We start from the raw sequence: 14,721 nt of genomic DNA, 5'->3' as shown, positions 1-14,721 counted from the left end.
CACAAAAACCCCACACAATTCTACAGGCTTGGGGAGGTGTGGCTGGAAAGCTGTCCGGTGGAAAAGGCCATGGGGGTGTTGGTTGACAGCCGTCTGAACATGAGCCAGCAGTGTGCTCAGATGGCCAAGAAGGCCAACAGCATCCTGACTTGTATCAGGAATTGTGTGGCCAGCAGGAGCAGGGAAGTGATCGTGTCCTTGTACTCAGCACTGGTGAGGCCGCACCTCGAATACTGTGTTCCGTTGTGGGCCCCTCACTACAAGAAGGACACTGAGGTGCTGGAGTGTGTCCAGAGAACGGCAATGAAGCTGGTGAAGGGTCTGGAGAACAAGTCTTATGAGAAGCAGCTGAGGGAACTGGGTTGTTTAGTCCGGAGAAAAGGATGCTAAGAGGAGACCTTATTGCTCTCTACACCTACCTGAAAGAAGCTTGTAGTGAGGTGCATGTTGGTCTCTTCTCCCAAGATACTAGTGATAAGACAAGAGGAAATGGCTGTGTCAGACGAGGTTTAGATTGGATATTAGGAAGAATTGCTTTACTGACAGAATGGTCAGGCACTGGAACAGGCATCTCAGAGAGGTGGTAGAGTCACTGTCCCTGGAGGTGTTCAAAAACCGTGTAGACATGGCACTTTGGGACATGGTTTAGGAGGCATGGTGGTGTAGGGTTGATGGTTGGACTTGATGATCCTAGAGGTCTTTTCCAACCTGAATGATTCTATGATTCTAAAATTGCAATCTTATCAGCAAATCTACATTGACAAGCAGATTTTTGAGCTAATAAATCTACTTGCATCAGTAATATAATTATCCTCAAAACTGAGTGTCTTTGCATGAGTGAACTAGTGTATTTTCTGTGATCTGAGTCTATTATTTAGAGCTAGGAAGCAGATTTTCTCTATTATTGAAACTTAGAGGAAAACATTGCTGTTTGGTCATTGAGGTTCATCTGAGGCCACTTCAGCTAGCTCCATGGCAGTAGAGGGGTTCTGCGTTCTTACTCCTGCTCCCTACTATTCAAATACTGATTCCTCATTTCTTTAACATGATAACGTGCATGTTGTCAAGGATTTACCTATGTTTAAATGCTGGGATTTTAACTTCCGCTTTAAAGGATCTCTGGTGTAACTTGTCACAAGATTTGGTAAATTAGCTTCATACTGCACTTGAAAACTAAAATACATTCTAACATCAGATAAGCCATCATGCCTAGAACCAAGAACATTGAAGTTAACCATAGAGTAAACTTCATATGTTGGATTTAGGTAAGATAAAAAATATACTGGTAACATTTCTGTTCAATATTGGCAAGATTTAAGAGACTTAATTAACTGTTAATTAGTCAACAGTTACGGTTTTCCATTACCCTATTTACACAACTCCTATTGCCACAGTCCCAATCTCAAATGAGTCCACTGGCGTCCTATTACAGGTGAGGAATAATAACGCAAACAGAAGACCCTACTAGAGAAAGGAGCTGTGATACTAAAAACACAGGGGGTTCAATTTTGTGGAATAAATATGTTGCATGCTTTGGAGTTATTTGCATGGAGTTATTTGCATTATTTTTCAAACCTTTCCAGTGAATTTAATTAGTCATTAACATACCCTGCAGTCATCTGCATTACAATGAGCTTAAGAGCTTTCTGTTGCTGGAGAACGTATGAGAGATCTAAAAACAAAGCTGAAACAAGGGGGTCATTTAACATCAATGACATACCATTTTTTCTATATGTATTCTTATTGTTTGGAAGCAAAAGTGATTTTGCATTCAAAGTGGATAGGACTTGAAATTACTGGTAATATTTTCTGCCAGTTGCAAGAGGAAATTGTGAATTTGGTTGCTGGTAGTGCTACTCTTTACCAAACCACGTTTTACAGAGTCAGATAAGTGTAGGACAAGATATGACACCAGCACATTGGTCTTAAAATCTTTCTGAGACAAGGTGTCTTAAAAGGGTGAGCTTGCTCCATTGGCCCATTCTTGACAAGCAGTTCGCTTCTTCGTGTAGATCACATATTAGACTAGATTGCTAGGTACACAGATTTGACTGACAATTTCCCCTGATCTTCACAGGATGAAACGGATATCATAAAACAGTTGATTTCGTCAGAGTTACAAGATAGAAGATCGATAACCGTGATGTTCTGGAGGTATCAGTATCATCTGCATGAATAGGAAGATATGATTTGTGACTAACTGAACAAGATAAAATCAAAATGGTGGGGTTAGGCAGCATGCTGAGTGCCCTGTGAAATCAAACATAAATGGTGTGTGAAGGGACACGTTGAAAACTTGATGGTAATGAATGTTTAACTGTGGATTGACGGGTGTGATGCACATCAGAAGTGTGTAGGAGAGAACACCACAGGATGTGGAAACATTATACACTAGTAATTTACACTTCTTACTTGCTGCCTTTCTCTTAATATGTGCCTTTTTCTATTTTTTTTTCTGACTAAGATCTGATTTCCATTTAATGAAGCATTTCCCATTGGCCTGAATGGTGAAAAAGGGACTACACATCTAAGTGAACACAGAAATTGACTCTTTTTGTGTAAGATCAAGTCTATACTTAAGAATTTTGGACCAGTGCAGCTAGTCCTTAGTTACATTTTTTTATTTAGAGATCTTGCCCTGAGATTGCTCATTTCCTTTTAAGCTCCTGACAATATATCATTAAGGGTTCTCCCCAGGGGACATTTTAGTGGAGGAAAAAAAAAAAAAAAGAGTAAAGTTCCTGGTGTAGGCAAGTCCTTAGTTCTACTGAATTTGCATCACTGTACAGTCTACAGCCTGCCAGAACTAAGTAGTCTGAAGTTTCAGTTGGCTTAAAGGTTAATGATATGTCAAAGCAATTAGAAAATATGCACTATTTTCCTCAGAACGGAGATCCTCTTTACCTCTGGACCAAGTCCTGAGGAGAGTCTGAGGATGTTTTGTCGTTATCAGGATCTTAATCAGGAATTTTGGGTTGCAACTTGCTTTTTTGCTTTTTTCTTATTTCTTTTCAGACATGCTGACTTATAATTACTTGTTTCACCAAAGAAAAACATTAGTCCTGAGATTAGAGCACTGACTGGTGACACTGAAATCCCCAAACAAAGTGCCTGATTTGTAACAAGGACCTGAAATTCAATTTCACGCTCACAGCTAAAATTTCTTGGTTGTGTAGTTATCAGACTTCCTGGAATTAGCTTTTGAAATCAGTCAAATTGTTAAAGTCTTAGTTTTCTCCTCATATGGAACAGGGAAGGTTCTGAAACCTTGAGAACATTTCCTAAGATACAGATGCTATAGATTGGCTTGCTACGGTCAGGCCCTCTGAAGTGATGACCTTAGAAAGCACAACTTTGGAGTTGCAGGACAAACTGGTTTGGCAAATGTACTGATCAAGACTCGGGAAAAAATAAGACACATTTACTTAAAGAGAAAGGTTTTGTTTAGCAGGTTTTAAGATAAATTATCATTTAATTACTATTATGAAAACTTTATCTAAAGTAAATTTTCCTTGAGACAGAATATTATTGGACAAATTTCTTTTGGCCATAACAGCTAAGTAGAAGTTTGCTTTTAATTACCTTAGGTAAACTCAAAAACAGGGAAGTTAAATTCCTGCTATAGCAGCTTGGCAAATAAATGAAGACATGATTTATACTGTCATGAAGACAGAAGGAGGAAAATATATTGTTTGCCATGAAAATATATCATTGGCTATATGCCATTTATGTGGTTCTTCAATAAACTACATGTCCAGGTATAAATGTTTGCTTTGGAGAACAGGTGGATTTGTTTATTGTCTCAGCTTTGTTTCTTATTTTAGAAATAGTAGGTTTGCTGAATTGCTTTTTGGGCAAGATTTTTTTAAGAACTCAGAGGAGAGGAGATAGGAAGGTTTGTAATTAAAAGTTAATTAACTATGGATATAATACTGAATATTAATAAAAATTCCTCTTCTCTTTGTTTTTATGGCATCTGATTTTAAAAGATATTACAAAAAAAAAAAAGGCAAAAAAAAACCCACAAACAAACCGAAGAGTTTGTTTCCCAAGGGAAAAAAAATCAAAAAAATTTGAACAAAATCCACTGAGATTGAAGACTTTTCTTCCTTAACAGTTTTAATGCTAAACACACCGATTTTGCGAAATGCACTGATCCAAGTTGTATCTTGGATATTTTAATTTTCCTTGCAACTTTTTTTGGTACATAATATGATTTGCAGCTGTAGTGAAAAAAGGACAATTTCTTGCCATATGTTATGAAAAACAGTGAGAACAATGAGATGCTGGTCTCAGTTAGGGCTGCTAAATGGAAAAAATACAAAAACATACTTCCATCCCGCATGTCAAGCAATCAGCTGCTACCTATTAATCTGTGGGAAGCAGAAAGTACAGGCAGACGTGTCACAGAGAGCAAGATAAAGATGAACTGATTAGCTCTGATGTCCGTATTTCGATCTGTTCTGCCAAAACGAAACCATCTGGTCAGCTACAAAGCACATTAAAACATAGAGCTCCAAACCTGGATTCCTCTGCTTTCCCTTTGGAAGTCTTTTTTTGGCAAATAATTCCGGGCTACAACAGCATTATCTATCAAAGTTAGATCGCAGCTGTGGTACTAACTGCTCGTTTTCTGGGTGTGGGGTTTTTTGGCTAGTGAGACTGACACCTAGTGGCTTCATTTACTGATCCCCAAGCATCCTCTATTTCAGCGTGTTTGCTTCCTAAAAGTGTGGGAGCCAGACACTTTACCTGCCTGTAATCATGTGGTTTGGGCTGTTCATACACTTTGGTCTTAGATTTGCCATTCTTCACAAATAGTATTTTGGCCTTATCAGAGCTGATCCGTGGAAAGTGAGTGATGAGCTGAGGCAAGTTGCTTTTTTGACTTTTCTGAGAGAGGAAGGAGCATCCTGGACCTAAGCCTGTAAAGCTGTTGCATGACTATCACCTCAGAGGTCATTTTTTTTGGCTTCAGTTCCCCTTTCCCTTTTCCTCGTGGCTTCTGAGAAGGGTTGGATGATCTATAGAGCCAGTAGCTAAAATCAGGAGGCTGCTTTAGCTATAGATCTGTATTGTCTTTGGGTTGCTGCACTACAGTTTGTTGCCAGGAAAAAGGCCAGTCAAGGCTCGCAGAAAATTTTGTTTGATTTTCAAATAAGAATTGTCGCTCATCTTGGTGGAAGGTGAACATAATGGCCTGATGATGGGCTTTTTCTTCTCAGATATTTTAATCCCTGGCAAAAAGAAAAAGAAAAAAAACCTAACACACAAAAATACAATAGAACTTTTATTATTTATTGGTACTTGCAGTCTGGCTAGCCCTGCCTGTATAACCTAGTATATTCATTGAACATAAATGTGTGCTTGTACTTCAATATTATTTTGTGCCTGTGCTTAGATGAAGTACTTTTGCTTCTTGATTCCCTCCTTCTCTCAGTTCTGCCACGGAACCTGGAGAAAGCCCATCTGAAGCCAAAAGCATGGATGTTCAGGAATGTACCCGTTCATACCAGCCTGCAGGAACAGGAGCTCAGATTTTTATTTTGCCTGAAATACCCATCACTATACATCCTCTCCTTCAAGTTTTTATTCTTGTCTCATTAAACAGTACATCCTTGAGGGGAGATTAAACCTGTGCATGTGCAGTGCACAGGGATTTAATGTTAGCTGGGCAGAGCTAGATACACACTAGCCTCACTTTGCACAAGCTGGAGTGACAAAACAAACCTCAGACTAGGGAAATATTGAAACTCCAGTTTCTGTCCTTCCTGACACATATTAATGTTCCTCTGCATTCCCACCCAGGCCACAACACTAATCAGAGCTGCCCCGTTGCTATCCCAATATGTGCGTCTTGCTGTGGGCTACCTCATCAGCCGGTGCCACCTGTGCCACCAGGGGGAGAGGGAGGCCCCTTCATATACCCAGGGATGCCTCTGGGCAGGGTGAAAGATCACTGGAGCAGCATTAACTCCCTAATAGGCAGTGAAGTATTTAGCCCTGTGCATGAGCTAGGTGCTATGTTATCTCTGTTCTCCCTCTCACTGATCTTAAAGGCAATCCCAGACTCTGTTACCTTTGTTACACTGTATCTGCAGTAACAGCCTTAAAGAACTCCTTGGTTGTCCTGCAAAATCTGGAAGAAACAAATAGATTGTGAGGGAATTGCAACAGGCCCTAACACAATACAAACCATCTTTCCTACTTCCTTTTTTATTCAATGCTTAGGAAACCTGAAGGAAAGCTATAACCTTACAACTTTCTCTTCTTTCTGCTTATTCATTCTGAGGACAAAATGGTTTTTTTCTAAGAGAAGGTGGTGGTCCATTGAAGGGTAAGGGCAACTGGAAATAGGTTCTTACCAACAAAACTGTTTCTGAACAAGGATTTGGCTAGGCAGCTTACTGGAGGTAAAGTTCCCACAAACTGGTTTTGGAAGGTCACATTTCTGTGCTGTCCTTTTCAGATGACTTTTACTCCCAAAGCCATGCTCAGCTGAGCTGTGCTGTTAGGCTGGGCTCCTTCCAGTCCAGGACCCCACTGGCTGGAGCGCTCCCAGCCGCAGCATGGCCCCACTGCAGGAGGGCCTCCAGGAAGGGGCAAAAACTCACAGTCCGTGCTCCACAAGTTATTCTCAGGCTAGCCAAACACTGAAGCACAGCCTGGCCCTGTTCCCGCTTGGGAGGAGATGAGCAGGTTTGGGTGGGCACTCTAAGGTGGCCCAGGCTTCCCAAGTACCGGGGGGTGGGTTCGGGGGGTCAGTCTACAGGCAAGCCAGCTGTCCCACCACGGCCAGCCGCTGTGTTTAACTGATCATTTAATAAATTGGGGAGAAAAATTGACAGCTGACAATTCATGCATTTAAACCAGCTTTTTCTTGTTTTGCAACTAAACAGAGATACTAGCATAGTCACCAGGCTGGCTTTAGGTACAGGTAAAGTAGGGAGATGCTAATGTCAGCAAAATGAATAGTAAAGATGCTTTTGCTTTTCTGTCTGTGCCAAAACTATAACCTCGACTTTGCATTGCTCCTGCCATCATGAAAAGACTATGTATGTGGTAGTCCCTCCACAGGTGTCAGGAGCAGAAAGGTTCGTCCCTGCAGAGCTGTGTGTCCTCCTCTGCCCCTCTCCCTCTTCCGAGCGCTCCTCCTGTCCCATGGCAATGTCAGTCCCACAGTCTGAAGGCAGCAAAATTCAGATTTTGCCTACATTGTCAAGAGGTCTCAAACCATTCAACCCTTTGCAGAGATGGTGGCGAAAGGGCAACACTTCTCCTTTTCATACACTGGATAACGTACACCACTAATTTACTAGTCATGTGAATACCCACTTCCTCCTTACCTCTTGATCCTCCACCTGTTTTCTCCAGCCCCATTTTTTTCCTAAAACCAAGGTTTTGCATCCAGAGGAACTTTCTAAAGAAATGCAATTTTATGATTCTCCATTAATTTCACCAAAGCAAAAAGTCTGTGTGTTTTCACACAACCCACCCATACTAGCTTTATTATCATTGATTTTCCATGCATATGCTTGTATCCTGGAAACTGAAACTCACTGATCCAAAGTACCTACAGATCCACATGCACAGTGATAAATAAGAACCCCAAAGAGATGCAGCGAACAGAAAAGACAGCGATACCACTCACCACTCCGTGAAAACAGGGACTTCCTGACAAACTTCATATGCTGTGTCTCAGAAGGTACCTCTTTCCTCTCTTTTAGGGGAAGTGAAGCAAAGGGATGAACTTGCAGCACACCCTTGTTCAAGGAATTGTTTATTCTTCCATTGTACAAAAGAGCTGGAACATACAGACTTCCCATCTGGGTTGCTAAGAAACAGAGCCCTGTTGCCTTGGGACTTGATTCAGAATTCAGAAATGAAAACAGTGTCTCAGTAGACTGCATAAATGCAGCTTGAAACCTAGCAACAAGGCCACAAGTTCAATGTGATTCTCTTACATGTTAGAAAACAGGGGTATTAGAAGGAAAATATGGCCGAGGAAAGGAAAACAGTAATTTGAAAACAAAACAGAGCTGTTGTATCACCAATTATCCTAAGGGATGGGCCTAAACATACTTATATGACCTATAAGAGCTGATGCTTTGCTACCCTGTGCTTTGAGCAGGTTCGCATTTACTATAACAAGTGAATAGAAAGCAGCACCAGTATTTACACCAGTATTTCCTGAATATTCAACTTGTGCAGTGTAAGTGACAACGCAAGATTCAGGACGGCATAATTAATTTCCAGTTTGTATTTATTTCAGTTTTCAAGCACTCTGCCAAGAGAATAATTTAATAGCTGCTACACATGCCTTGAAAAGATCACTCTTAAAATGGCATGGATTACGTAACTGTGCGAAGTTACTTAACCACATGCACACAAACTGTTTTCTATATTTGCTTATGTGCAAGTGACGTATAAATAAGAACACAGCACATGTATAAAATTATAAATAAGTTATAGCACCCTTTCACCTTAATAAACGGTCATTATGTGCTGTTGGAAATGACATCAGTTCAATCAGCTGTTTCATTGTAAAATCTGTTCCCTCTGGTTGCAAAACTTCATTACACAGCTGAAACTTTGGCCAGCACTCCCCAGAGCAGGCCAAGTTTGAACTGAGTTATAGTTCTCAGCTGAGTAAACAGGGCTCAGTAGTTTGTTTTTCTTTTTTGATGTTTCATCATAAAATTGTAAACAGATAGTCTTCAGCTACGTGATATGACTGCATATGTAGCGGCTTTAACTGGAGACAAAGGAGGAAGCAAAATTCAGTGGCTGCAAATCACCTAGACCCACATGAACAGTTTTCACACTTGTTTTTCTTTGGTTTTCTTCTCATAAATACACTAATTCCAAAAGAAAAGGGAAAAAGTTTTCTTCCTTAAATGGTTCTAAGTTTGCAGCACTTCCATGCTGTTTTTTCAACGCTTCTATTGTTGCAACTGCTCAGAGTCAGGGCCAAAAGAGTATCTGGGAAAGCACCTTTGCTTTTTGTTTGTTTGGTTTTGAATGACATTCAGAACCCTGTGAGAGGGTACACTGATACAATACATTTTTCTGTATTTTTAAGCAAATTAACATTTCTTAGGGCTTTCAGCTGAAAAGAAAGTTGGAGGTTGTAGATGAGATTTGTGATAGGACTTTGTATTAGTTCAAATACAGAAAGATCTTGCAGCGATCCTAAAGCATAAACTTGCAAAGCACCATCCACTTACACCTGCCGCGATACAGTTGTACTGAAGAGAAAATATCAAACAAAAATTCCTTAAAGAAATAAAGCCATGTCTCATTACCAGTAGATGGCAGCATGTTACTTATTTTACAAGGTAAAACCTTTTTAAAACCCAGGAAAGCTAAGGAGTAAACCTTTTTGCTATCCTGCAGCATAGCAAGAGGGCTTGAAATTTTCCTACACAAAACCACCTCATGTTTACAGCTAAATATAAGCCCTTTGTAGACTTAAATAAGATTAAGGAGACCTTAAGAGTACAAGATGGAAAAAGCAGTAAAGCTAGTCAGGATCCTAGTGTGAGCTGCAGAATCTTCTTAGGGACAAGCAAGCACAGATAGAATATCATACCCAGATTTAACCTTGAAAACCATTGCCAATGGTGTCTATATTTTCTACCTTGAAAGAAGATATGTCAGGAAAAAAAAAGAGAGAGGAAAAAAAAAGAAAAAGAAAACCTGCCCGTTCACTATTTATAAATGATAAAAGAAAATGGGATGAAAAATATTTTGTTCAATCACCATATCATACAGAAGCATTATCAGGCAAAACCCAGATTGTAAGAAAACCACATAATTTGACAGGAATATTAGCATAACCTTTTGAGCATGTTGTGTTCTTCAATATTTTTTATGATTTTTTAAAACCTGAATTGTTCTATGCTGTATTGATTCTGCAGAGCCCAAAAAAAAAAAAAAAAAAAAAAGAGGAGAAAAAAAATATTTCCTTTTGGTTTTGAAAACAGACAAACCATTCTTATCACCAGTTTCCAGACTATGTTAGAATCTTTCCTTTCCCTAGGCTGTCAGCTTCTGGGGAGAATGACCTACTTTTTTTTTACTGTGTTTCTGTGGCAGCTAAGCCAACTAGGTTCAGGGCCCTTGTTTAGGATATATCGTAGCAATGCTCCAGTGATGACTCAAGAAAAGCAGGAAGATGTCACTAGGTGTTTGTAGTTCTGAGTTAGTTCTTACACTCATGCAGAATCTGAGTATGTCCACTGAAGTTGGTGTAAAAGCAGTGTGAATGAGAATTAACTCTTTAAAACCACTGCTGGAGCAACAGAAACAAAGATTAACTTACAGAAGTTTGCATTACTGTATAAAATACCGATCAGTATGTGGTAACACGGTAATATTTCATTTTTCCTCAACTAGGATATAGAGTGGTGTTTTAGGGCAAATGGTGCTCCCTTGCTATAATTCATGCAAGTAAGGAATAAGCCTACAGATTTCATAAATCCACTTCTTACTTCTGAAATCTTATTAGAGACTGAGTAGAATAAATCCTGGTTTACACTAAAATAACTGTTTCATTTCCCTTATTCTGAGTAGTTGTTCATCAAGCCCAGGAATTAGAGGCACGTCTACCCCATGCAGTGCAACTCTGATATATCCCAGCTAAGTCCAGGATCAATGCCCACAGGCCCAGGCCAAGGTGACACATCCATCACTGCTAATTAGTCTCTGTATTCAGCGTCATGCAAACATAACTCCATTGCATTCAAGTGCTGGAGTTAAGAAATGCAAGCCAGCTCAGAGCTACTTTAGGCTTCTCTGCGTTACACAAGGAGTTGTGAGGGTAATTCCTTACCATCTTTCCTTCCACAGAGATGAAGGAAAAAGAGAACAGTCTCAAAGGCCAGGTACGGGCAATTCCTATTTCATAAAAAATGTAATAGATAGGAAAAGCAGCTGGGATACCTAGAATAACAGAACAAACAAAACCCAAAACCTGAAAAATAGCTCCCACACTTGTAAAATTTGAGTCCTCATAAATTTCTCCTTTTATCTGGTTATGCCTTCAAACATCTCCATGATAGTTTACCTTAAGTTACTGTATGACACAAAACTAAAAGCTTTACCTGTTTTTGCTGTGAAAACTACCACAAAATAATTTTTCATGGAAAATTTAGAAAGTGACAGATTAAAATAATAATAATTTTTTTGCTTTTTCTAATCCATTTTGATAGCAGTCTTTCATTCTGCTTTTTCCAAACCACATTGAACCAAAGAGAACACAAACACACAACAAAGAGTAGTCAGCAGTAGAAATGATAGCACAAAATTCTCTTGTGCTTTGCAATGTCCTTCTAAAGCAAAATTAAGCCAGACAACAATTTTCTCCCCCTGATATATCTCCCTTTCCAGTAAGAACCACAAATATAAGTGTATAAAATTGGCTTGTCAGTCTATGTGTATAAAATCAGCTTGTAAATATTTGTTATTCCTACACCTTAAAACAATTATCACCCCATAGTCTCGGTCTAAGCCAAGTTATGGTCTTAGCCTTTATCACCAAGTTCTGAATCCCCCACTAACAGGATTTAATTTACCCAAATTGCTGAAAAAAAACAAAACAAAACAAAAAGGGAATCTACATTGCTGTAGATTTGGGTCATTAACATTAGTTGCTGCTGAAGTAATGATGTTCCCTTTTCTGAGTTTGAGTCCAGGAGGATTGGATTCCCTGAATTTTGAATTAGTCAAAATCTAGAAACTATAACAGATAGGCACAGTGGCTCAACATATATAGATTACATTTATTTGGTTATATACTTCAACATTTTCCTTATGAGCTAGCTAACTTTATCATCATACATTTGGCTTTTATTTGTCTGGTCCCACTCTTTAAGATTTCTAGTTTTAGTCCTGCTTTTTCTGAAATCAGAGAGCCTTTTTCAGAAATATCCATGATGTCCATAAGGCTGGAAACCATCCACCTAAGAGGTTGGAAAATAACCACCAGAACTAGGGTCTCTCCATCTGTGTAGATGACATATGAGGAATAAAGTATCTCAGTTGAAGGCACTGATGCATCCAATGTCTGCTTGGGAAAAAAAGGAGATACACAAATTATTTTCTAAATAACTTGTACAAGACTGTTTCTGTCATGAATGACAATTTTGAGTGGCTATAATTCCATTCTATCACACTGATAAAGTAGTCTGGAGTCAAAAAGTCATACAAATGATACCTAAAAATAAACATTTTCATTAGCTATTTATTGCTGCCCTGTTTAAAGTATTTCACTCTTCCAGCTGGGGTGCATAAATTCTCCCACCAAGGACATGCCTTTTTATTCTGTATTTGTACAGTTTCTACCAACAAAATCCTGCTTCAGGGCTGCAGCTTTTACACTCTACTGCATCGCAGGCAAATGCCTACCCCTCACTAGCAGAGAAGTAGGCAATGCAAACCTTTGAAGTTTCCTACCTGAAGTTACCAAGTCAGATTATTTAATCAGTGGAAACCATCTGGAGAAAAGGTATGTTTCTCATTAAGAAGTGCTGGAAGAGTTCACTTAGGAAAAGGTCTTGACTGAGGAAGAAGGTTTTGCAGAGATATAGGAGGAAAACGCCTGGAAATGGTTTCTGTCGGGAAAAGGACTATAATATTTCAGTTTGTTCTTAACTGTGTTCTAGGAAAATTCATACTGCTGTTTCTCTCCTTCTTCCCCTCACTCTTTTGCCTGTCTGGCTTTTCTGCCCTTTCTTAAATATGTTTTCCCAGAGGTGCCGCCAGCTTGGCTGAGGGGCCGGGGTGGGTCTGCTGGGGAACATGCTGTGTACAGCACTGGGCAGCCCCGGCCTCTCCTCACGGAGGCCGCCCCGCAGCCCCTCCTGCCAGTACCTTGTCACTGACACCCCGTACAGCTTTTTATATAAAAACTCACATGTTCTAATGACGTAGCCTAATGGTAAAATGTACAATGTAATCCAGAAACACCAAAATACACCAAAAGACTTCCTTCTAGCCTAATGCTAGCAAGCTGTAAACTGAACTCAGGTAGATAATTTTTTCATTAAGACAGCCATAGAAAGTGTATGTTGTGTTTCAGTCATACACTGGAAAATATCTGCCATAAATTGATCAGTACCATAAATTTGGGGTCCTGCAGTTTCTACATTTCTGTTCATAGAAGACCACTTGATGGATGAGAGATGAGGATTCAAGCTTCATCACAACATTCAAACACAACTAATAGTTTAACTAGTTCAAGCACAACATACAAACTGTGTGTAAAAGATAATAAATGTTCTGAAAATCTGCTTTTCTATGAGGGTTGTATATTATTGAAAATCATGTCATTCCCACACCCCGAAGCTAAATAGGGGAGGGGTGGGAAATAATATCCTTAATTACATAGGAATACAAAGGTCTAACCTCTCCTTACAGACTTTGGTTTCTTTAGACTTTACAGAAGTGTGTATCTGTATCAGAGCTTTATGATCCAGGCAAACTTCTACAAATCAAGAACAACGCAGAACCATTTCATAATCTCATGGAAATATATCCAAGAGTGGTGTTTCCTTTAAAAGGAAAGAACACACAAGAAGAAATGGGTAACCCTGTTTCTTGAATTAGGTGTTCATACAGCACACTGGATTGTTGCAAACCGAATCCTGGATGTCTAACTCTGCACATTCAGTGTGCTCTATCTCAGTCTTGTGAATTACTTTTGTAGCCAGGTAGCTAACCTGGAGGCATTAGAGTGGTACACAATACGATCCCTAAAATATTATTTTGGATATGTCCTGCTGACATATATTCAGCTGTCAATATTCAGACATATATAATAGTATTTTCCTACATCCACAAAGGTATGAAGTTTTGTTGGAGGGGTATCTGAACACCAAGTCCTATGACACGGACACACAATGGTGTCCTTACCAGTACCTTTAACAGGCTGTAAATGGGGGAGAGGAAAGAGTGAGTTGCAAGAGAAGGGAGGCAGAACGGACTAATCCCAGAAAGCATCAAGCATAGACATATGGAACTGTGGCCAGTCTTGATTAGCACTGCATTCAGACTTCTTGAAGATGATGAACAAAAGAAAAACTTCTGGTTCTGTCCACTGTGAATAAGTAGGGACCAAATAAATGTCCTCTGCAAGTCATCTTTGAAAGAGTTTCAAATCATTACCTTGTCCTCTTTTGCTAAATACAGATGAAAGTAATTTTCGGCAAGATGTTTTTGCTAGTAGGAAACTCATTTCCTAAACAGCAGACAAAATTTACTAGAAATCAATAATTGCTTAATAAAGACAATTCTTTAATTATATAATAATCCTTTCCTCTTTCAAATTAATTTTCCAGTAATCCCCATATTTCTCTAACAGAGAAGAATTATTTTATTGGCTCTGCTGAATGAACTTAAGCCATTACATTCCTTTTGCTAAGCATAGTTTTTATGAAACAGACAAATGAACATTGTATTTGTAATCAAGATCTGCAATCCTGAACGTTTTATAGTCTAAAAACAATATTCTACCATTAGAGGCTGAATATTACTTCATAGTCCTCATAGGATGTCCTGAGTTGGAAGGGACCCACAAGGCTCATCAAGTCCAGCTCCTGTCTCTGCACGTCCCCTTGGACACTGTGTTGTACAAGTACTTCTTCAATATTGCCAGGCTTGGTGCTGTGGCTGCCTCCCTGGGGAGCCTGTTCCAGTGCAACACCACCCTCTGGGTGAAGA

The 14,721-nt window shown here is 39.4% G+C and overlaps 1 long non-coding RNA gene across 1 annotated transcript; it reads right to left on the bottom strand.

Moving 5' to 3' along the window:
• Window positions 1–4,098: 4,098 nt before the first annotated feature.
• On the bottom strand, window positions 4,099–7,797 carry LOC142052605 (uncharacterized). Its single transcript, XR_012658905.1, has 3 exons — window positions 7,652–7,797; window positions 6,080–6,139; window positions 4,099–5,237 (listed from the first exon to the last, which is right to left on the bottom strand). It is a non-coding gene; the product is annotated as an uncharacterized LOC142052605 (long non-coding RNA).
• Between the last annotated feature and the right edge of the window lie 6,924 nt (window positions 7,798–14,721).

This window comes from Phalacrocorax aristotelis, chromosome 2 (assembly GCF_949628215.1).
Source record: "Phalacrocorax aristotelis chromosome 2, bGulAri2.1, whole genome shotgun sequence".
Taxonomy (NCBI): Eukaryota; Metazoa; Chordata; class Aves; order Suliformes; family Phalacrocoracidae; genus Phalacrocorax; species Phalacrocorax aristotelis.
Note: the sequence above shows the minus strand (reverse complement) of the source record. Positions and strands in the feature narration are given on the sequence as shown.